This window comes from Mauremys reevesii, linkage group 1, assembly GCF_016161935.1.
Source record: "Mauremys reevesii isolate NIE-2019 linkage group 1, ASM1616193v1, whole genome shotgun sequence".
NCBI lineage: Eukaryota > Metazoa > Chordata > Testudines > Geoemydidae > Mauremys > Mauremys reevesii.
In genome coordinates this window covers 2553418-2575760 of record NC_052623.1, presented here as the reverse complement: position 1 = coordinate 2575760, position 22343 = coordinate 2553418, and positions in this window count along the sequence as shown.

Here is a 22343-nt window from a genome sequence, read left to right as displayed (position 1 = left end):
GATAATTTCAAATCTCTGTGGAGGGAAGTTTTTGTTTTGTGTTCTTTGTTTTGGGGGCTGATCTCTCTTTGGATCTAAGAGGGGCCAGACGTATATCCAGGCTCTCCAAGCTTCCTGAAATATTTCCTTCTATTCAGTATAGTGAGTATTAGCAAGGCGGATTAGTTTTGTGATTAATTTCTGTATTTGCAAATGTTTGTTTGCTGGAGAAATCTCTTTATTTCTGTTTGGTGTTACTTTTGATTATTCTGAGAAAGGCGGGGTGGAGAGTCCCTCTAGGTTTATAAGCTAGACCCTGTAATATTTTTCATCCTGGTGTTACAGAGATAGTGTTACTTTCTTTCTTTCTTTTAATAAAATCTTTCCTTTTAAGAACCTGATTGATTTCTTCCCTTGTTTGGAACCTCAGGGGAAGAGGAGGGGGGAGGGTGAATCCCTCTTTGTTTTGATTCAAGGAGTTTGAATCAAGGTGATCTCTCCCGATGGCTAAGGGAGGGGGAGGTGGGGGAATGGGCTAGTTCCCTTTGTGTTAAGATCCAAGGAGTTTGGATCGGTGTTTCCCCGGGAAAGTTTTGGGGGAACAGGGAGTGTGCTAGACACTGGAATTTCTAGCTGGTGGCATCATTACCATATCTAAACTAGGATTTAAGTTTAGAGGAGCCCATGCAGGTCCCCATCTTGTGGACGCTAAAGTTCCAAGTGGGGAATAAACCTATGACATGGTAGGCAGCGGTGGAGATTTTTTTAGGAACTAAAAGCCAGTGAGAGCTGTTCTCTCCTTCTAGGGCAGGAAAGCAGCCTAGGGGGGATTGTTTTAAAAACCAAAGCAAGAGGAATTTTTTTTTCTCCTTTTCTCCCCTTGCTGGCTGTATGGAAAAGCAACCTGGGGGGCGGGGCAGAGGTATTCAGTTTTCTAACAAGGTATTGTTAGAAGGAGATTTCCAGCTGTGCTAGCTGGGGGCGTAATTAGCAAGTTGCAAGAGACAGGACAAACCAGTTTTTCTGGTCCTTTCTCAACCAGCAAACATCAGCAACAAACATTTGCAAATAAGTAAGTTTGTTTTGTTTTAATCCAACCGGGAAGAGAAAGATTAGGAAGCTGTGAAACCACGCAGCCTGAGCTGAAACCTTCCAGTTCAGAAAACTGCAGAGGGGTGTGGCCAGCACCAGAAAGCACACAAACATGAGTACCAGTGAAACAATTGACAAACTCGAACTGGCTAGGCTGGAAGCAGCAAAGAAAGACAAAGAACATCAGAGACGGATAGAACTAATTAATGCATAAATGGCCAGGGAAGAAGCTACCCACAAGAGAGAGATGGAGAAACAACAATCCAGAGAGGCTAACCACAAGAGAGAGATGGAGAAGCAAGAGGCTGACCACAGGAGACAAATAGAGATAAAAGACAAAGAGCTGGAAATCCAGAGGCAAGCCCTGGAATTAGCAAGGGCTAACCCAAATGTTCCAGCCAACCCTAACAACCCTTCTCCAGGCACTGTTTCCCATCCCAGGAAATTTCCCACCTACAAAGCAGGTGATGACACTGAGGCCTTCTTAGAAAATTTTGAAAGGACCTGCCATGGGTACAGCATCCCTGAAGACCAGTACATGATAGAGCTGAGGCCACTGCTTAGTGGACCCTTAGCAGAGGTGGCGGCTGAAATGCCTAAGGACAGCATGAACGATTATAAACTGTTTCAATCAAAGGCCAGAATCAGGATGGGGCTAACACCTGAGCATGCCCATCAGCGGTTCAGAGCCCTAAGGTGGAAACCCGATGGGTCATTCCCCAGACACGCCTACTACATTGACAAAAATTGGAATGCATGGATATCAGGAACAAAGGTTCAAAATTTTGAAGAGCTGTCCCTCCTGATGAGAATGGAACAGTTTTTAGATGGTGTTCCTGAGGAAATATAACGGTACATCATACATGGGAAATCCAAAACTATAACCGAGGCAGGGGAGATTGGAGCCACATGGGTGTAAATAGCAGAAAAGAAAAAAGCTACTATCAAGGGGAGTGAATATTACAAGGGGCCAGCTGACAATAAACCCTACCCCCGGGGGCCACCCAAGACCCCAGCTACAACCCAAGGAAAGCCCCAGACTACCCATGGTCCCACCTCACCAGTCTCCAGCAACCCACCTCGGCCCAGTGACCCGTCAGCTGGGCGATGTTTTAAATGTAATAAACTGGTGCATATAAAGGCCAACTGCCCCAAGAACCCCAATCGAGTACAGTCCATTACACCACCATCACGCCAAGGAGCCCCAGGCCCAGATATCTCTCAAATACCCCCGGAGCACAGGGAAACCTTGAGAGAGGGCGGGAAGAAGGTTACCGCGTGGAGAGACACCGGGGTACATGTGTCAGTTATCCACCAGTCCTTAGTGGACCAAAATTCATCAATCCAGAGGTCCAAATAACAATTTCCCCATTCATATCAAAATCTGTAACTTTGCCTACAGCTGAATTGCCTGTCCAGTACAAGGGCTGGTCAGGAAGGTGGACTTTTGCTGTCTATGACAATTATCCCATCCCCATGCTACTGGGGGACGACTTGGCCAACCATGTGAAGCTGGCCAAGAGGTGGGGAATGGTCACCCGCAGCCAGGCCAAACAAGCTTCCACTCCCATCCCTGTTCCTGAGCCGTCCACCAGGGCCCCGTCTGTGTTACCAGAGACCCAGACAGAGGTGGTGGAACCGGATCCCATGCCAACAACTGAAAACGCCATAGTGCATCCAGTCCCAGAACCAGAACTGGAAGAACAACCAGTGGCAGAACCATTGCCAGCACTGACGCCAGCGCTTGCAAACCCGTCTCCAACCCCATCGCCAGAGGGCGCCAGCGGGCCTGAACTGGCAGAAGCAGCAGACAACCCTACCCAAGAGGCTCAGCCAGAGCCTGAAATATCACCTAGTGCACCAGTGGAGAGCGGTTCACAGTCAACGGAAACAACCTCATCACCTACATCGCTTCCAGAGGGACCAAGCCCAAGTCCACAGTCTAAGGAGGAACTGGTGTCTCCAGCCTCAAGGGAACAGTTCCAGACTGAGCAGGAAGCCGATGACAGCCTTAAGAAAGCTTGGGAGGTGGCACAGAGCACCCCACTGCCTATCAGCTCTTCTAACCGATCCCAGTTTGTGGTAGAACAAGGACTTTTATACAAGGAGACTCTTTCTGGTGGACACCAGGAAGGCTGGGATCCTCAAAAACAGTTGGTAGTTCCAACTAAGTACCGGGAAAAGCTCTTAAGTTTGGCCCATGATCATCCCGGTGGCCATTCTGGGGTAAAGAGAACCAAAGACAGGTTGGGGAAGTCCTTCTGCTGGGAGGGGATGGGCAAGGACATTGCCAATTATGTCCGGTCTTGTCAGGTGTGCCAAAAGGTAGGAAAGCACCAATACCAGGTCAAGGCCCCTCTCCAACCACTTCCCATAATGGAGGTCCCATTTCAGCGAGTAGCTGTGGATATTATGGGTCCTTCCCCAAAGAAGACCCCCAGAGGAAAGCAGTACCTACTGACTTTTGTGGACTTTGCTACCAGATGGCCAGAAGCAGTAGCTCTAAGCAACACCAGGTCTAAAACTGTGTGCCAGGCCTTAACTGACATTTTTGCCAGGGTAGGTTGGCCCTCTGACATTCTTACAGATTCAGGAACTAATTTCCTGTCCGGGACCATGAAAAACCTGTGGGAAACTCATGGGGTGAATCACTTGTTTGCAACCCCTTACCACTACCAAACCAATGGCCTGGTGGAGAGGTTTAATGGAACTTTGGGGGCCATGATACGTAAATTTGTAAATGAACACTCCAGTGATTGGGATCTAGTGTTGCAGCAGTTGCTGTTTGCCTACATGGCTATACCACATCCCAGTTTAGGGTTCTTACCATTCGAGCTTGTGTATGGCCACGAAATTAAGGGGCCATTACAGTTGGTGAAGCAGCAATGGGAGGGGTTTATGCCTTCTCCAGGAACTAACATTCTGGACTTTGTAAGCAACCTACAAAACACCCTCCGCCATTCTTTAGCACTTGCTAAAGAAAACCTAAAGGATGCTCAAACAGAGCAAAAGGCCTGGTATGATAGACATACCAGAGAGCGTTCCTTCAAGGTAAGAGACCAGGTTATGGTCTTAAAGGCTCAACAGGCCCATAAGATGGAAGCGTCATGGGAAGGACCATTCACGGTCCAAGAGCGCCTGGGAGCTGTAACTACCTCATAGCATTTCCTAATTCCTCCTTAAAGCCTAAGGTGTACCATGTTAACTCTCTAAAGCCCTTTTATTCCAGAGACTTACAGGTTTGTCAGTTTACAGCCCAGGGAGGAGATGACACTGAGTGGTCTGAAGGTGTCTACTATGAAGGAAAAAGTAATGGTGGTGTGGAAGAGGTGACATTCTCCACAACCCTGGAACGTCTACAGCGGCAACAGATCAAGGAGCTGTGCACTCGATTCGCCCCCTTGTTCTCAGCCACCCCAGGGTGGACTGAACGAGCATACCACTCCATTGACACAGGTAATGCTCACCCAATTAGAACCCCACCCTACCGGGTGTCTCCTCATGCCCAAGTTGCTATTGAACAGGAGATCCAAAACATGCTAGAGATGGGTATAATCCGCCCCTCTAACAGTGCATGGGCATCTCCAGTGGTTCTAGTACCCAAACCAGATGGGGAGATACGCTTTTGCGTGGACTACCGTAACCTAAATGCGGTAACTCATCCCGACAACTATCCAATGCCACGCACCGATGAGCTATTGGAAAAATTGGGACGTGCCCAGTTCATCTCTACAATAGATTTAACCAAGGGGTACTGGCAAGTACCACTAGATAAACCCACCAAAAAAAAGTCAGCCTTCATCACCCATGCAGGGGTGTATGAATTTAATGTGCTTCCTTTTGGACTGCGAAATGCACCCGCCACCTTCCAAAGGCTGGTAGATGGTCTACTAGCAGGATTGGGAGAATATGCAGTTGCCTACCTCGATGATGTGGCCATTTTTTCTGATTCATGGCCCGAACACCTAGAACACCTGGAAACCGTCTTTGAGCGCATCAGGCAGGCAGGACTAACTGTTAAGGCCAAAAAGTGTCAAATAGGCCAAAACAAAGTGACTTACCTAGGACACCAAGTGGGTCAAGGAACAATAAACCCCCTACAGGCCAAGGTGGAGGCTATCCAAAAGTGGCCTGTCCCAAGGTCAAAGAAACAAGTCCAATCCTTCTTAGGCTTGGCCGGATATTACAGACGATTTGTACCACACTACAGCCAAATCGCTGCCCCACTAATTGATCTAACCAGAAAAACACAGGCAAATGCAGTTAAGTGGACTGATGAGTGTCAAAAAGCCTTTACCGAGCTTAAGGCAACGCTCATGTCTGACCCTGTGCTAAGGGCCCCGGACTTTGACAAACCCTTCCTAGTAACCAACGATGCATCTGAGCGTGGTGTGGGAGCAGTTTTAATGCAGGAAGGACCGGATCAAAACTTCCACCCTGTCATATTTCTCAGCAAGAAACTGTCTAAGAGGGAAAGCCACTGGTCCATCACTGAAAAAGAATGCTACGCCATTGTGTATGCCCTGGAAAAGCTACGCCCATACGTTTGGGGATGGCGCTTCCAGCTACAAACCGACCATGCTGCACTAAAGTGGCTTCATACTGCCAAGGGAAACAACAAAAAACTTCTCCGATGAAGTTTAGCTCTCCAAGATTTTAATTTCAAAATTCTACACATTTCAGAAGCTTCTAACAAAGTAGCGGATGCACTCTCTCGTGAAAGTTTCCCAAAATCAAATGGTTAAAAAGTGTTCTTAAAATGTAAAAAATCTTGTTGTTTACATAATTAGTAGTGTATGTAATGGTGCATGTGTTTTATTAATCTGTTTATTTTAAAGTTCCAGGAAGAAATCACCGCCAGTGAGGTTCCCCCACTGTCTGCGATTTGGGGGGCATGTCATAAACAGATAGAATCATAGAATCATAGAATCTCAGGGTTGGAAGGGACCTCGGGAGGTCATCTAGTCCAACCCCCTGCTCAAAGCAGGACCAAACCCAACTAAATCATCCCAGCCAGGGCTTTGTCATGCCTGACCTTAAAAACCTCTAAGGAAGGAGATTCCACTACCTCCCTAGGTAACCCATTCCAGTTCTTCACCACCCTACTAGTGAAAAAGTTTTTCCTAATATCCAGCCTAAACCTCCCCCTCTGCAACTTGAGACCATTACTCCTTGTTCTGTCATCTTCTACCACTGAGAACAGTCTAGATCCATCCTCTTTGGAACCCCCTTTCAGGTAGTTGAAAGCAGCTATCAAATCCCCCCTCATTCTTCTCTTCTGCAGACTAAACAATCCCAGTTCCCTCAGCCTCTCCTCACAAGTCATGTGCTCCAGCCCCCTAATCATTTTTGTTGCCCTCCGCTGGACTCTCTCCAATTTATCCACATCCTTCTTGTAGTGTGGGGCCCAAAACTGGACACAGTACTACAAATGAGGCCTCACCAGTGCTGAGTAGAGGGGAATGATCACATCCCTCAATCTGCTGGAAATGCCCCTACTTATACAACCCAAAATGCCATTAGCGTTCTTGGCAACAAGGGCACACTGTTGACTCATATTCAGCTTTTCGTCCACCGTAACCCCTAGGTCCTTTTCTGCAGAACTGCTGCCCAGCCATTCAGTCCCTAGTCTGTAGCAGTGCATGGGATTCTTCCGTCCTAGGTGCAGGACTCTGCACTTGTCCTTGTTGAACCTCATCATATTTCTTTTGGCCCAATCCTCTAATTTGTCTAGGTCCCTCTGTATCCTAGTCCTACCCTCCAGCGTATCAACCACTCCTCCCAGTTTAGTGTCATCTGCAAACTTGCTAAGGGTGCAGTCCACACCATCCTCCAGATCGTTAATGAAGATATTGAATAAAACCGGCCCCAGCACCGACCCTTGGGGCACTCCACTTGATACCGGCTGCCAACTAGACATGAAACCATTGATCACTACCCATTGAGCCCGACCATCTAGCCAGTTTTCTATCCACCTTACCATCCATTCATCCAGCCCAGACTTCTTTAACTTGCTGGCAAGAATACTGTGGGAGACTGTATCAAAAGTACATCCACTGCTTTCCCCTCATCCACAGAGCCGGTTATCTCGTCATAGAAGGCAATTAGGTTAGTCAGGCATGACTTGCCCTTGGTGAATCCATGCTGACTGTTCCTGATCACTTTCCCCTCCTTTAAGTGGTTCAGAATTGATTCCGTGAGGACCTGTTCCATGATTTTTCCAGGGACTGAGGTGAGACTGACTGGCCTGTAGTTCCCTGGATCTTCCTTCTTCCCTTTTTTAAAGATGGGCACTACATTAGCTTTTTTCCAGTCATCCAGGACCTCCCCCGATCGCCATGATTTTTCAAAGATAATGGCCAATGGCTCTGCAATCTCATCGGCCAACTCCTTTAGCACCCTCGGATGCAGCGCATCCGGCCCCATGGACTTGTGCTCGTCCAGCTTTCCTAAATAGTCCCGAACTACTTCTTTCTCCACAGAGAGCTGGTCACCTCCTCCCCATACCGTGCTGCAGAGTGCAGCTGTCTGGGAGCTGACCTTGTCTGTGAAGACAGAGGCAAAAAAAGCATTGAGTACACTAGCTTTCTCCACATCCTCTGTCACTAGGTTCCCTCCCTCATTCAGCAAGGGGCCCACACTTTCCTTGACTTTCTTCCTGTTGCTAACATACCTAAAGAAACCCTTCTTGTTACTCCTAACATCTCCGGCTAGCTGCAACTCCAAGTGTGATTTGGCCTTCCTGATTTCACCCCTGCATGCCTGAACAATACTTTTATACTCCTCCCTGGTTATTTGTCCAATCTTCCACTTCTTGTAAGCTGTTCTTTAGTGTTTAAGACGAGCAAGGATTTCACTGTTAAGCCAAGCTGGTCACCTGCCATATTTACTTTTCTTCCTACACATCGGGATGGTTTGTTCCTGCAACCTAAATAAGGTTTCTTTGAAATACAGCCAGCTTTCCTCGACTCCTTTCCCCGTCATGTTATTCTCCCAGGGGACCTTGCCCATCAGTTCCCTGAGGGAGTCGAAGTCTGCTTTTCTGAAGTCCAGGGTCTCTGTTCTAGTGCTTTCCCTTTTTCCTTGTGTCAGGATCCTGAACTCGACCATCTCATGGTCACTGCCTCTCAGGTTCCCATCCACTACTGCTTCCTCTACTATTTCTTCCCTGTTTGTGAGCAGCAGGTCAAGAAGAGCTTTTCCCCTAGTTGGTTCCTCCAGCACTTGCACCAGGAAATTGTCCCCTACCCTTTCCAGATACTTCCTAGATTGTCTGTGCACTGCTGTATTGCTCTCCCAGCAGATATTGGGGTGATTAAAGTCACCCATGAGAACCAGGGCCTGTGATCTAGCAACTTCTGTTAGTTGCTGGAAGAAAACCTCGTCCACCTCATCCCCCTGGTCTGGTGGTCTGTAGCAGACTCCCACCACGACATTACCCTTGTTGTTCATACTTCTAAATTTAATCCAGAGACACTCAGGTTTTTCTGCAGTTTCATACTGGAGCTCTGAGCAGTCATACTGTTCTCTTACGTACAACGCAACTCCCACACCTTTTCTGCCCTGCCTGTCCTTCCTGAACAGTTTATATCCATCCATGACAGTACTCCAATCATGTGAGTTATCCCACCAAGTCTCTGTTATTCCAATTCCATCATAATTCCCTGACTGTGCCAGGACTTCTAGTTCTCCCTGCTTGTTCCCCAGGCTTCTTGCATTTGTGTATAGGCACTTAAGATAACTCGCTGATTGTCCCGCTTTCTCGGTCTGAGACAGGAGTCCTCCCCTCTTGCAGATAGTTAAGGGTTAATGTCTCTTTTACCTGTAAAGGGTTAACAAGCTCAGTAAACCTGACAGACACCTGACCAGAGGACCAAGCAAGGGAAAAGATAATTTCAAATCTCTGTGGAGGGAAGTCTTTGTTTGTGTTCTTTGTTTTGGGGGCTGTTCTCTTTGGATCTAAGAGGGGCCAGACGTATATCCAGGCTCTCCAAGCTTACTGAAATATTTCCTTCTATTCAGTATAGTGAGTATTAGCAAGGCGGATTAGTTTTGTGATTAATTTCTGTATTTGGAAATGTGTGTTTGCTGGAGAAATATCTTTATTTCTGTTTGCTGTTACTTTTGATTATTCTGAGAGGGGGGGGGGAGTCCCTCTAGGTTTATAAGCTAGACCCTGTAATATTTTTCATCCTGGTGTTACAGAGATAGTGTTACTTTCTTTCTTTCTTTTAATAAAATCTTTCCTTTTAAGAACCTGATTGATTTCTTCCCTTGTTTGGAACCTCAGGGGAAGAGGAGGGGGGAAGGTGAATCCCTCTTTGTTTTGATTCAAGGAGTTTGAATCAAGGTGATCTCTCCCGACGGCTAAGGGAGGGGGAGGTGGGGGAATGGGCTATTTCCCTTTGTGTTAAGATCCAAGGAGTTTGGATCGGTGTTTCCCCGGGAAAGTTTTGGGGGAACAGGGAGTGTGCTAGACACTGGAATTTCTAGCTGGTGGCAGCTTTACCAGATCTAAATTAGGATTTAAGTTTAGAGGAGCCCATGCAGGTCCCCATCTTGTGGACGCTAAAGTTCCAAGTGGGGAATAAACCTATGACAGCATCACAGTCACTGGCGTCTCTTTGGGGGAACAGACTCAGTAAAAGCAACACCAACAGAATGTTCCTGTGAATAGAGGGCAGCCGGGGGCCTGTCCTGGGGGCAAAGGCTTCACCCTCCACCCCAAAGCTGCTCCATGAAAACGGGGGCTCTTTAGGCAGGATAGAGACTGGATCAGTGTTTGCACTGGATTTCTTCTCTCACTCTTGGTTCATTTCCTCCCAGTCTCTCCCAGGGGGAACTGAAATCGAATGTTCCAGGCTGAGTCAGACTTTCCAGCACTGCCCCGGCTGGAGGGCGCTTGGATTCCCACAGCTGAACTCGCTGCCTGCGCCTCTGGCTAATTGAGGGTATTCCTCCCTGTGACGTTATTGATATAAATGGGGACCATATAGAACATGGGTTGCAACCAAGGTCCTGTAGTGGCACCAAATCCTAAGTCAAGCGGGTCATATAAGGTGTCTAAGATCAGGTTCCGGGTTGCTGGTTATAATTATGCTGTCTGTATGTCTGTATCATTTTTAGTTGAAGTTATGAATGTTGGCTCGATGCTGTCAGTATTTCAAGTTGGTGCTGTGCTTCTGGGGGAAGCCTCCCAGACAAGCTGGTGTTAGCTCTGCCTGGCCTGTTTGATGGCCCATTAAAGGCCATCAGCTACACAATTGACCCATGGAGAGAAGGCAGACACGCCTTGTGACTCAGCAAAGTATGCAGGGACTGGCTCATGTGACTCCAGGCTCCATTTTGCTGTAAAATTCCACAGTGAAGACAAAGGGATTCTTACACCTGGAAAAGTCTATATAAGCCTAATGCCTCATCTCCATCTTGTCTTCAATCCTGCTTCTGACCTCTGGAGGGACTTTGCTACAAACTGAAGCTTTACACAAGGGACTGAAGGACCCATCCCAGTGGGGGATGTTCTCCAGAGACTTAATCCAAACCTGCAGTTTACTCCAGCACTGCTGCAAGCCTGAACTAAGAACTTTGACATTACTGTATGTAATTGATTGCTTTTAACCAATTCTACCTCTCTTCTCTACCTTTTTCCCTTTGTAAATAAACCTTTAGATTTTAGATTCTAAAGGATTGGCAACAGCGTGATTTGTGGGTAAGATCTGATGTGTATATTGACCTGGGTCTGGGGCTTGGTCCTTTGGGATTGAGAGAACCTTTTTCTTTTATTGGGGTGTTGGTTTTCATAACCATTTATCCCCAGGACGAGTGCACTGGTGGTGATACTGGGAGACTGGAGTGTCTAAGGAAATTGCTTGTGTGACTTGTGGTTAGCCAGTGGGGTGAGACCAAAGTCCTTTTTGTCTGGCTGGTTTGGTTTGCCTTAGAGGTGGAAAAACCCCAGCCTAGGGCTGTAACTGCCCTGTTTGAGCAATTGGTCCTGATTTGGCACTCTCAGTTGGGTCCCGCCAGAATCGCTCCGTCACACTCCCCATGCGAACCATCTGGGCTTTTAAGCCCTGAAAGGCGACTGAATGAATTCTCCTGTCTGAACCAAACAGGGGCAGCTTGTCAACCTGTGTGTAACAAACCAGAAAGGAAGTAGGCAGGAGATGGAGCAGTAACAGCAGTAAGAACGGGTGGTTCCATAGGCTGCTGGGTGGGTCTGAGAGAGGTAAAATGCACAGCCCTGCCCTGGCTCTGAGAAGCATGTCCTGGGCCGTTAAGAGCAGAGTGCATGTTCCAGGGCACTAGCTTAGGGTCAGGCATGAGTGCTGTTTTAAGCTGTGTAAAGGCCTTCTGACACTCTTCAGTCAAGTGAAATGCATGTGGCTGTGTCTTTCTGGTCAGGTCTGTCAGTGGGGCAGCGATTTGGTTGTAGTGTGGCACAAATCACCTGTAATATCTGGCCAGGCCTCAGAAGGATTGGACCTGTTTCTTTGACTTTGGGACAGGCCACGTTTGGATAGCATCTACCTTGGCCTGTAGGGGGTTGATAGTTCCTTGACTCACCTGGTGTCCAAGGTAAGTCACTCTGTTTAGGCCTATTTGACACTTTTCAGCCTTAACAGTGAGTCCTGCCTTCCTTAGGCACTGAAAGACTTTCCCGAGATGTTCCAGGTGTTCTGCCAATGAATCAGAAAATATGGCTGTAGCGGGGCGGTCACCCCGCTCCAGATCAGAAAGGGTTAAAATCCAGCCCTTGGAGAGGGCTGGGGCTGAGAGTAAAGGCGAGGCTACTGGGAAAGCAGCCACAGTTGGGCTGTGAACCAGCAGCTGAGTCAGTCTCTCTCCAGCTCTTGAGAGAGAAGGACCAGGCTGCCGGGGAGAGAAGGGTACTTGAGACAGAGCAGGGCTGAGGAAAGGGACGGGGAGCTGGCGAGCTCCAGCCTGGGAAATCCCCAGGCTGTGAGCCTGTTTAAAGTCCAAACCAGGTACTGGAGTTGCAAAGGTGCAGCCCGGGGTTAGGCACAGGCAGCAGGTCCAAACCCTCCTTGCCAGTGATGAGTGGTTTACAGACCCCAGTCTGCCCCAGTAAGCGGGGGCTGGGGGCTGACTGGCAGTAGCCACTGAGGCAAGGTGTTACTGCTAGGGACAGAACCCTGAGATAAAGGGGCACCGGGCTCCAGGAAGGACACGGGGGCCAGAGGCAGGCGAGACACCAGCCAGGATAACTCCCAGAATAATTCCCAGGATAACCAGCAGGAGGCACCCCACTGGTGAGTCTCAACTTTGCTACATTGGCCACATCATCAAGATAGGTGACTGCAGATTCTCCCAATCCCGCTAGGAGACCATCTACATGTTTCTGGAAGGTGGCGAGTGCATTTTGCAGCCCAAAAGGGAGCACATTAAATTCATACACCCCTGCATGGGTGATGAAGGCTGACCTTTTCTTGGCAGGTTCATTTAGTGGTGCTAGCCAGTGCCGCTTGGTTAAGTCTAAGGTAGAGATGAACTGGGCACTTCCCAGTTTCTCCAATAGCTCATCTGTGCGTGGCATTGGATAGTTGTCTCAGTGAGTCACGGCATTTAGCTTACGATAGTCCATGCACAAGCGTATTTCCCCATCCAGTTTGGCAACTAGAACCACTGGAGATGCCCATGCACTGTTAGAGGGGTGGATTACACCAATTTGTAGCATGTCCTGAATCTCCTGTTTTATAGCAATTTTGGCTTGAGGAGTCACCCGGTCAGGTTGGGCTCTAATTGGGTGAACATTACCTGTGTCAATGGAGTAGGAGAGGGCTGGGGCTGTGAGCTAGAGGCTAGGCTGATGGGGAAGGCAGCCACAGATGGGGCCACGCTCCAATGAGGCCACAGCTGGCCTTATAAAAGCCTGTGAGCCAGGAGCTCAGACATTCTCTCTCTAGCTATTGAGAGAGACGGGCCTGGCTGCTGGGGAGCTCACCGGGGTACCTAGAGTGGAGCTGGGCTGGGGAAGGCCAGAGGAGCTGGGAAAATCCAGGCTGGAAAACCCCCAGGCTGCAGGCCTTGCTGATGGCCTAAAGCAGGTACTGGGGTTGCAGAGGGGCAGCCCAAAGGAAGGTCCAAACCCTCCTTGCCGACGATGAGTGATGCGGACTGCAGTCTGCCCCAGTGTGTGGGGCCTAGGTGAGGACTGGCAGGACAGGCTGAGGCAAGATGGGGATAGAGGGTGGGGATTCCCTGGGGAAGGGAGACCCAGACTGTGGGGGTATTGCAGGGGGAAGAACCTTGATGTAGAGAGACACTGGGGTCCGGGAGGGATGCGGGGCCTAAAGCAAGCGAGACACTGGACACCGGAGGGTGCTCCAGAGGCTGGAAAGCTAATTCCCAGGATAACCAGCAGGAAGCGCCGTGCCGGTGAGTCGTTGCTACACTACAGCACTGCTTTTCTCTGGGGGTCTTTTTCGGAAAAGGACTCAGAATATCCACAGCTACTCGCTGAAATGGAATCTCAATTATGGGGAGTGTCTGGAGAGGGGCTTTGACCTGGTCTTGGGGCTTTCCCACTCTTTGGCACACCTCACAAGACCGGACAAGAGTAGAAATGTCCATGCCCATCCCCTCCCAGTGGAAGGAGTTCCCCAAACCGTCTTTGGTCCTGTTCACACCACCCTGGACACTAGGATGATCGTGGGATAAACTCGAGAGCTTAGTTGGAACTACCAACTGTCTCTGAGGATGCCAGTCTTCCCGGGGTCCACCAGAAAGAGTTTCCTTGTATAAAAGTCCTTGTTCTACAACAAACCTGGATTGATTAGAAGAGCAGAGAGGTGGTGGGTTGCTCTGTGCCACTGTCCAAGCTCCCTGGAGCTTGGACAGTGGCACAAGCTCCCTGGAGACTGTCATCTGCTTCCTGCTCAGCCTGGAACTGTTCCCTTGACACTGGAGACATCAGTTCCTCACTGGATTGTGGACATGGGCTTAGTCCCTCTGGAAGCGATGTAGCTGATGGGGCTGTTTCCATTGACTGTGAACCGCTCTCCGCTGGTGCATTATATTGTATTCCAGGCTCAGGCTGAGCCTCTTGCATAGGTTTATCTGCTGCTGCCAGAGCAGGCTCGGTGGTGCCCTCTGGCGTTGGAGTTTTAGATGGGGTTGCAAGCGCTGGACTCAGTGCTGGCAATGGTTTTGGTGTTGGTTGCTCCACCAGTTCCAGTTCCAGGACTGGTTCTGGCTGGGTCTCTGCAACTGGATCCACTACTGCTGTCATAGATGTTGGCATGGGGTCTGGTTCCACCACCTCAGTCTGAGTCTCTGGTAACACAGATGGGGCCCTTGTAGAAAGCTCAGGAACAGGGATAGGAGTGAAGGCTTGCTTAGCCTGGCTGTGGGTGACCATTTCCACCCTCTTGGCTAACTTCGCATGGTTGGCTAAGTCTTCCCCCAGCAGCCTGGGAATGGGATAATCATCATAGACTGCAAAAGTCCACGTTCCTGACCAGCCCTTGTACTGGACAGGCAACTTGGCTGTAGGCAAGTCAAAAGAGTTTAACCTGAAGGGTTGAATCATCACTTGGGCCTCTGGGTTGATGTATTTGGGGTCCACTAAGGATTGGAGGCTAGCTTACACCTGTGCTCCAGCGTCCCAGTCTTCCCGCCCACGCTCACAGTTTCCCTTCGCTCTGAGGATATCTGGGAGGCATCTGGGCCTGAGGGCCTTTGGCATGACCCCAGTGCAATGAACTGTAATGTGTTGGGATTCTTGAGGCAGTTGGCCTTTACATGCCCCAGCTTGTTACATTTAAGACATCGCCCAGCTGACTGGTCACTGGGGCAAGGTGAGTTGCTGGAGAATGGTGTGGTGGGACGATAAGGTGTCTGGGTTTTCCTTGGGGTGTAAGTGGGGCATGGGACTGCCCCCGGTGGTAGGGTGTGGTCTCGAGGTGTCCCTTCCGGTAATCACCCAAACTGTGACCCAGGTTGTTCCTCTTTGCTACTTCCACCCGTTTTGTTCCGATTTGCTCCACCCCTCTGGCGGTCTGGGACTGGTCATATTGATCAGCATAAGAAGCAAGACTCTCTGCTGAGTCCATTTTCTTATCCCACAAACACTGTTTTACATCATCATTGATCATAGTCAGGAACTGCTCCTGGACAACCAAATCAGACATTCCTGCAAAGCTAGTTACACCCCTTCCTTTGACCCATTTATCCAAAAGACCCTTCATCTGGTTGACATCAGCCACATTACTTAATACAGCCCCTCTCTGAAGGGTTCTAAATTTCACTCTGTAAGTGTCAGGTGTAACTTGAAATTGTTTTAAAACCAAATCTTTAAATCTACCCTCATCAGAAGCATCCTCAATAGGCATCTTGTTGACTATATCCAGAGCTCTTCCAGTCAATTTTGCTTCCAATGTGGTCATCTTGTGATCTTCAGGCGTTGCATGGAGGGTGCACAGTCTCTCAAAGGTGATGAAATATTTGGCAGTATCACTGGATTCATCATATTGTGGACATAGTCGCTCCCATTTCTGGACTTTTGGGGACGTGGAGCCAGCTGCTGAAGGGTTCCGTCTTTTCAACTCCATAACAGCACGCTCAGGCTTCTGGGCCTCAGTCTGGGCCTCAGTCTGGGCCTGTATTACTCTGTCTTTTGACTCCAGGGCTCTTTTATGGGCAGCCTCTTCCCTGGCTGCCTCTGCCTCCAAGTGTTTTGCTTCCTTCGTCTCCTCTGAGTCCAACTTCAAGCCCTTTAAGACCAGAAAGATCCCCTCAGATTATATTCCACCAGTTTAGGTTAAAAACTTTCCCAAGGCACAAATTCCTTTCCTTGTCAATCATAGAATCATAGAATCATAGAATTCAAGATCAGAAGGGACCATTATGATCATCTAGTCTGACCTCCTGCAAGATGCAGGCCACATAAGCCGATCCACCCACTCCTTAGCAAGTGAACCCTGCCCCATGCTTCGGAGGAAGGCGAAAAACCTCCAGGGCCATAGCCAATCTTCCCTGGAGGAAAATTCCTTCCCGACCCCAAATATGGCGGTCAGCTGAACCCCGAGCATGCGGGCAAGACTCTCCAGCCAAACCCTCTGGAAAAGGTTACATCATACCAGGCACATAATTGACCTATTGACTAAGCCCGTTATCCTATCATACCATCCCCTCCATAAACTTATCTAGCTTAATCTTAAAGTCGTGGAGGTCCTTCGCCCCCACTGTTTCCCTCGGTAGACTGTTCCAGTATTGCACTCCCCTGATGGTTAGGAACCTTCGTCTAATTTCAAGCCTGAATTTCCTGACTGACAGTTTATATCCGTTCGTCCTCGTGTCCACATTAGCACTGAGCTGAAATAATTCTTCTCCTTCCCTGGTATTTATCCCTCTGATATATTTAAAGAGTGTAATCATATCTCCTCTCATCCTTCTTTTGGTTAAGGAAAACAAACCGAGCTCCTCAAGTCTCCTTTCATACGAAAGGCCTTCCATTCCTCGAATCATTCTAGTGGCCCTTCTTTGTACCTGTTCTAGTTTGAATTCATCCTTCTTAAACATGGGAGACCAAAACTGCACACAATACTCCAAATGAGGTCTCACCAGCGCCTTATATAATGGGACTAGCACCTCCTTATCCCTACTAGAAATACCTCGCCTAATGCAACCCAAGACCGCATTAGCTTTTTTAACGGCCACATCACATTGCCTACTCATAGTCATCTTGCGATCAACCAGGACTCCTAGGTCCTTCTCCTCCTCCGTTACTTCCAACTGGTGCGTCCCCAGCTTATAACTAAAGTTCTTGTTAGACATCCCTAAATGCATAACCTTACACTTCTCACTATTGAATTTCATCCTGTTACTAATACTCCAGTTTACAAGGTCATTCAAATCTCCCTGGAGAATATCCCGATCCTCTTCCGAATTGACAATACCCCCCAACTTGGTGTCATCCGCAAACTTTATCAGCCCACTCCTACTCTTGGTTCCCAGGTCAGCAATAAATAGATTGAATAAAATCGGACCCAAAACCGAGCCTTGAGGAACTCCACTGGTAACCCCCCGCCAACCGGACAGTTCCCCCTTCAATACTACCCTCTGCAGTCTCCCCTTTAACCAGCTCCTTATCCACCTCTGGATTTTCACTTCGATCTCCATCTTTTCCAATTTAACCAGTAATTCTTCATGCGGTACCGTATCAAACGCCTTACTGAAATCCAGATATATGAGATCCACCGCATTTCCCTTGTCTAAAAAATCTGTTACTCTCTCAAAGAAGGAGATCAAGTTGGTTTGGCACGATCTACCTTTCGTAAATCCATGCTGTAATCTATCCCAGTTGCCATCGGCCTCATGCTCCGGAACCATTCTCTCTTTTAAGATTTTTTCCATGACTTTGCATACTACAGATGTTAGACTAACAGGCCTATAATTCCCCGGGTCACTTTTTTTCCCCTTCTTGAATATAGGAACTACATTAGCTAATCTCCAGTCAGTCGGTACAATCCCCGAATTTAGGGATTTATTAAAGATTATCGCTAACGGGCTAGCAATATCCCTCGCCAATTCCCTTAATATTCTAGGATGAAGATTATCCGGGCCCCCCGATTTACTTCCGTTAAGCTGTTCCAGTTTGGCTTCTACCTCAGCTACCGTAATGTCTACCCCCATATCTTCATTCCCATCGGTCCCTCTATCACTATTCCTTAGCCCTTCATTAGCCTCATTAAAGACCGAGGCAAAGTATTCGTTCAGATATTGTGCCATTCCAAGATTATCCCTAATCTCCACTCCATTTAAAGTTTTAAGCGGTCCCACTTCTTCTTTCTTGGTTTTCTTCCTATTTATATGGCTAAAAAACCGTTTGCTATTGGTTTTAAACCCCACGCTAGATCCATCTCCACTCGTCGCTTTGCCTTTCTCACAGCTTCCTGCACCCTCTGACCTCAATAAGGTAGGTTTCCTTGCTGATCCCTCCCATTTTCCACTCCCGGTACGCTTTCTGCTTTTTCTTAATGACCCCTCTAAGACGCTTGCTCATCCAGCTCGGTCTAAAACTGCTACCTACGAGCCGTTTCCCCCTTCTCGGGATACATGCCTCTGACAACTCCTGCAACTTCAACTTGAAGTAACTCCAGGCGTCATCTGCCCTTAGATGCCTAAATATGTTAGCCCAGTCCACTTCCCTAACTAGTCGCCTTAATTTAGTAAAATTAGCCCTTTTGAAATCATACACCCTAGTCTCAGATGCACTATTGATTATCCTCCCATTTATTTGGAAACGAATTAGCTCATGATCACTCGAGCCAAGGTTGTCCCCTACAACAATGTCCTCAACAAGGTCCTCGTTACTCACCAAAATCAAATCTAAAATGGCATCCCCTCGTCGGTTCAGCAACCACTTGATGAAGGAATTCATTAGCTATCACGTCTAGGAAAAGCTGAGCCCTATTATTATTACTAGCATTTGTTTCCCAATCTATATCCGGGAAGTTAAAGTCCCCATGATCAAGCAGTTCCTATTAGTGTTTACCTCCTTAAAAACATTAAAGAGCTCCTATCCATCTCTAAGCTAGATCCCGGCGGTCTATAGCACACCCCAATCACCATCCTGGATGAGGCTCTGGTAGTTTTCTTCCCCAATGTGACCATTGCCCAAACAGACTCTGTATTGTCCATTGCAGCGCTAGTTATCTCATTACATTTTACCTCATTATTGATATACAGTGCTACTCCCCCACCTTTACCTTTGCATCGGTCTTTCCTAAACAGCACATACCCTTCCATACCTGTACTCCAGTCATGGCTACCGTTCCACCATGTTTCTGTTATTCCTACGATATCCGGTTTCAATTCCCGGACCAGGAGCTCCAGTTCCTCCATTTTGTTACCTAAGCTTCTCGCATTGGTGAACAAACATCCTAATTTTTCCTGTTGGGCTCCTCTCACTCTTTTACCCAACTCGGTATGGACACAGTACTTCCAGTATGACTTGTAGATCTAGAATCTGTCCCCACTCTTCCTTACACTTAACTGCCCCCCTCTGGCTATATCTGTTATCTTGCTGTCCTCACTCCCAATGTGAAAATTTGGCGTGGAGAGCACCAGGACCTCTCCGACCGTCTCCCCAGTGTCTAGTTTAAAGCTCTTTTAATCAGATGAGCCAGCCTCCCTCCTAGAAGTCTACTTCCTTCCCTACTTAGGTGGAGCCCATCCCTTGAGAACAGTTGTCTGTCCCAAAAGCCTCCCAGTGCCCATACATCCCAAAGCCCTCCTTGTAACACCACTCCCTCAGCCAACTATTAACCATCACGATCCTCTCACCCCTTTGGCGCCCTTCCCTAGGGACAGGTAGAATCCCACTGAAGATCACCTGAGCCTCAATTTCCTTGAGCGTCTTACCCAACCTGGCATAGTCTCCCTTGATCCTCTCTAGCGAGAATCTAGCCGTGTCATTCGTTCCCACATGAAGGATGATCAAAGGGTTCTTACCCGCTCCTCTTAGGATCCTTTTCAACCTCAGGTCCACATCCCGTATTTTAGCACCCGGTAGACAGCACACCCTTCTGTTCTCTGGATCGGCCCTGGTCACAGGCCTGTCCAACCTTCGCAGTATGGAATCCCCAATCACGTAGACCTGCCTTCGCCTGGGGACAGCACGGTCCTCTAACCTGTCCCCCGTTCCCCCTGGTCGCAAGCTCCTTCCATTCCTATCATCCCTTGTGGTTCCCCTTAAGCCATCCTGTATCCTCCCTGGGCCCAAACTTGGTGCTACTTCCATCGACTCCTCCCCTTTATCTATGGGACTGGCCGCTCGCCTCTTTTTCTTTGGCCTCTCACTGTCAGTTACCACTTGCTGTACCCCTTCCTCATTCTCCAAACCTTCAAACCTGTTCCTTAGCTCAATTTCCCCCTCACTGGCTCTCCTTTTCCTTGGCCTGCTTCTCACGGTCACATGCTTCCACCGCCCATCTTCCTCCTCTGGTGGTCCCCCTTCCTTGGCCTCAGCCCCTGCTCCCCCCTGTGCCCCTGGGCGTTCCCCCTCAGTTACTGCTTGCCATTGCTCCATTAGCCTCTCAAACCCCCTTCTGTTCTCTATCAGGGTTTCCACCTGGAGCTCTAGGCCCTGGATCTTTTCCTCCAGCAGCTCTATTAGGCGACACTTCATGCATATATAGTACTGGTCAGGGTCCCCCGCTAGGACCAGGTACATACCACAGCTGCTGCATGCTCTCATCCTCGGTGTGTCCTCCGCTGCTTGGCTCATGGCTGCTGGCTGCTGCTGTCTTGGCTCCGCTTGGTGTTCTTCCCTGGGGGGTGCGGGGCCTCCCCTTCCACCTCCCCCTGCCAACTCCCACGCTAACTCCCCTTTGATGGTATTGCTGCCACCACCAAGTGATTTAAACAAACATTCAGTGAGGGACCACTTGCAGCCCTATTCCCTCTAAAATATCCCCCCAATCCCCTTCACCCCCTTTCCTGGGGAGGCTTGAGAATAATACACCAACCAATAGGTTAACAAAGTGAGCACAGACCAAATCCCTGGTTTTTAGGACACTGAAAATCAATCTGGTTCTTAATAGAAGTTTTTTATTTAAAAAAAAAAAGGAAAAGAATCGCAAGTGTAAAATCAGGATGGAAGATAACTTTACACAGTAAATAAAAAGATTTAAAACTCAGAGGATTCCCCTCTGACTCCTTCCGAATTACAAAACTGGAATAAAATTACCTTTTAGCATAGAGAAAATTTACAAGCTAAAACAAAAGATAATCTAGTGCATTTCCTTGCCTTCCTTACAATTTTTGTAATCTTAGATGCTTATTTCAGGTATGTTTTTAGGAGATTTTTTTTCTCGCTCTGGTTCCTCTCTGTCCAAGAGGGAACAAACAAAGAGAGCACAAACAAAATCTCCCCCACCCCCCAGATTTAAAAGTATCTTATTTTCCCATTGGTCTTTCTGGTCAGGTGCCAGCTAGGTTAATTGAACTGATTAACCCCTTACAGGTAAGGGGATTCTTTATATTTGGCCAGGATAGATTTTATGTTACTCCATACATAAAGGTTGTTACCCTACCCTTTATATTTCTGACAGCATATCTGGTCACCACATTTCAAAAATATATATTGGATTTGGAAAAGGTACAGAGAAGGGTAACAGAAATGATTAGGGGTATGGAACACCTTCCATGTGAGGAAAGATTGAAAAGACCGGGACTTTGATGTTTGGAAAAGGTATGATTAGGGGGAAGGGGGAGGAATTATAGAAATTCTATAAAACCATGAATGGTGTGGAAAAATAAATAAGGAGGGTTGGACTAGATGACCTCCTGAGGTCCTTCCAACCTTGAGATTCTATGAAAAGTTATTTACTGCTTCACATAACACAAAAACTAGGGGTCACCCAATGAAATTAATAGGCAGCAGGTTTAAAACAAAATAAAGTATTTCTTCATAGTCACCCTGTGGAATGCTTTGACAGGTGATGTTGAAAAGGCCAAAACTATAACTGGGGTCCAATAATAACTATATAAGTTAATGGACAATAGGTCCATTAATGGCTATTAGCCATGATGCGCATGGATCCAGCACCATGTTCTGAGTGTCCCTGGCCTCTGTTTTCCAAAAGCTGGGAGTGGGTGACAGGGGATGAATCACTTGATGATTTCCTGTTCTATTCATTCCCTCTAGAACACCTGCTATTGCTCACTGTCGGAAGACAGGATACTGGGCTAGATGGACCAATGATCATACCCAGCATGGCCAGTCCGATGTTCTTACATAGACCCCACTTTGCAGCCCAATGGGCTAGCTTCCCTTTATTATATTCACTGCTTTGCATTATATTCATGAGTTCTGATAAATGAAGGGGGTGGGGATAGCTCCATTTTAGGGACCCAGCAAGCTAGTTAGCTCTAAAATCCCTCTTTGTAGCTGTTCGCTAAATTTCCTAGCTTCATACCCTTTTAAACTTAACAGGCACACTACAAATTGGAACTTGGAAAGAACCAAAATAACCACTTAGGACAAAAATGACAAATGTAATAGCTAACAACAAAAGGGCCATGGTAACAAACTGACATACATGATAATAAGTTAAAATCATTAATACTTTAGGAAAAAGACAACCCAACATTGGTAAGATGAGGAAATACAAAAAGCGAAAAAAATCCCCTACCGAATATGCATCAAACATTATCACATCATAATCACATCAGCATAACATATTGTAAAAGTAGCATTACAGCCTAGGGCCATTTTGAGAAGGAGATGTTGTCCTTCGGAGGTG